Below are 2500 nucleotides of genomic sequence, written 5' to 3'. Positions count from 1 at the left end.
CAAACCACATCAATCCAATCTTACCACATCAAACCACATCCATCCAATCACACCACATCAAACCACATCCATCCAATCACATCAAACCACATCAATCCAATCACACCACATCAAACCACATCCATCCAATCACATCTAACCACATCCATCCAATCACACCACATCAAACCACATCCATCCAAGCACATCAAACCACATCCATCCAATCCCATCACATCACACCACACCCATCCAATCACACCACATCCATCCAATAACATCAAACCACATCCATCCAATCACATCACATCCCATCCCCTCCATCAAATCACATCACATCCCATCCCATCCCCTCAATCCAATCACATCACATTCCATCCCCTCCATCCAATCACATCACATTCCATCCCCTCCATCCAATCACATCACATCTCCTCAATCCAATCACATCCATCCAATCACACCACATCCAACAAGTTTGTCTTCAAGATTATCTTCCCCTATTTGTTTACCATACCGTCTGTCTGTCTTTCTATCCTTCTTTCCTTCTATATTTCTTCTCTTCCTTCATTCTCTTTCTTTCTTTCTTTCTTTCTTTCTTTCTTTCTTCCCTTCTTCCTGTCTTTATTTGCCCATGCCTGCCCTGCAGACACAAAAGAAGCAGACCTACATGGTTTCATAAGAGAAGGGCTTAAAATGAGTCTGCTTACTGCTCCACCAAATCAACCTTCAAAACAGGTCTGAAAAACACAAGACTGTGTTCAAAACAGGTCTCAAAAACACAAGACTGTGTTGGAGGGCTGACATGCGCAGATCAAATATGGTACTTCCTTGGGCGCAGTGGCGAGGGGAGGCGAGGACAGGACCCAAGCAGGGCAGACAGTCGCTCATCTGCCAGCAATTCACCAGAGCAGACAGGCAATCAGTTCCAGCTGTTTAGATGATGAAAGGCCATCTGCCTTGTGTCGCCGGCGCCGGGGAGATGCCCGCAAGCGTTGCCATGGCGGAGCCGGGTCGCCGTGCCGACAGTGCTCCCTCGCACTGCTGACGAAGGAGGAAGAGCGGAGGATCAGCCCATGCCTCGGGCTGGGAAAACCGCAATCGTCATGACGACTTCAGCCTGACAGCAGCCTACAGCACCGGTTTTACTGATGGGGCAACCTACCGAGACGCTGACTAAAGAGGATCCAGGCCAGAATCGAGCCGAGTTGCTTAATTAAGAGGGTCTAGGCCAGAATCGAGCCGAGTTGCTTACTTAAGAGGGTCTAGGCCAGAATCGAGCCAAGTTGCTTACTTAAGAGGGTCTAGGCCAGAATCGAGCCAAGTTGCTTACTTAAGAGGGTCTAGGCCAGAATCGAGCCAAGTTGCTTACTTAAGAGGGTCTAGGCCAGAATCGAGCCAAGTTGCTTACTTAAGAGGGTCTAGGCCAGAATCGAGCCGATTTGCTTACTTAAGAGGGTCTAGGCCAGAATCGAGCCGATTTGCTTACTTAAGAGGGTGTAGGCCAGAATCGAGCCAAGTTGCTTACTTAAGAGGGTCTAGGCCAGAATCGAGCCGATTTGCTTACTTAAGAGGGTCTAGGCCAGAATCGAGCCGATTTGCTTACTTAAGAGGGTGTAGGCCAGAATCGAGCCAAGTTGCTTACTTAAGAGGGTCTAGGCCAGAATCGAGCCGAGTTGTTTACTTAAGAGGGTCTAGGCCAGAATCGAGCCGAGTTGTTCACTTAAGAGGGTCTAGGCCAGAATCGAGCCGATTTGCTAACTAAACACTCCTACTGAAAGGTACCCAAAGAGCCACGGACCGAACAGAATGTGGACCGGACCTTGGCTGGGACTGGATTTGATCTTTTCCACTAGTGACTGGTGGGGTTTTGGAGAAGAGTTGAGTATGTGAGCAGATTTATCTGTGCTCTTATTGTTCCTGCTGGGGCACTGTGGAGGGCCGACACTCATCAGCTCTCTGGCAGACAGCAGAGAGGAGAGGAGAGGAGAGGAGAGGAGAGGAGAGGAGAGGAGAGGAGAGGAGAGGAGAGGAGAGGAGAGGAGAGGAGTGGATTGGAGAGGATAGGAGAGGAGAGGAGTGGAGAGGAGATGAGATGAGATGAGAGCAGCGGAGAGGAGAGGAGAGGAGAGGAGATGAGATGAGAGCAGCGGAGAGGAGAGGAGAGGAGAGGAGATGAGATGAGAGCAGCGGAGAGGAGAGGAGAGGAGTGGATTGGAGAGGATAGGAGAGGAGTGGAGAGGAGAGGAGAGGATTGGAGAGGATTGGAGAGGAGAGGATAGGAGAGGAGTGGAGAGGAGATGAGATGAGATGAAAGCAGCGGAGAGGAGAGCAGCTAACTTAACCCAACCTCTCACTCACCACTGCAGCAGCACTTCACAACCACAGTGCCGTTTACCACGGACGCAAAACCACCCTCCTGGAGTGTTTCCCAGGAAACGTGTCTGTGAAATAACCACATGCATAACCCACATCGCCGACATGCTGCTGACAATAAGGCTGTGGTTAAATCCTCAGGCCA

At 50.1% G+C, this 2500-nt stretch overlaps 1 protein-coding gene across 1 annotated transcript in view; it reads right to left on the bottom strand.

Moving 5' to 3' along the window:
- The window catches only part of nrxn2b (neurexin 2b), a gene marked incomplete at its 3' end in the record, with an annotated part of 685387 nt that overhangs the window by 256879 nt on the left and 426008 nt on the right, over positions 1 to 2500 (bottom strand). The window lies entirely within an intron of this gene.

The sequence above is a fragment of the Sprattus sprattus genome, assembly GCF_963457725.1.
Source record: "Sprattus sprattus genome assembly, chromosome: 21".
Classification (NCBI taxonomy): Eukaryota; Metazoa; Chordata; class Actinopteri; order Clupeiformes; family Clupeidae; genus Sprattus; species Sprattus sprattus.
The sequence above is the reverse complement of the archived record's forward strand: the minus strand, read 5'-3'. Positions and strand labels throughout refer to the sequence as shown.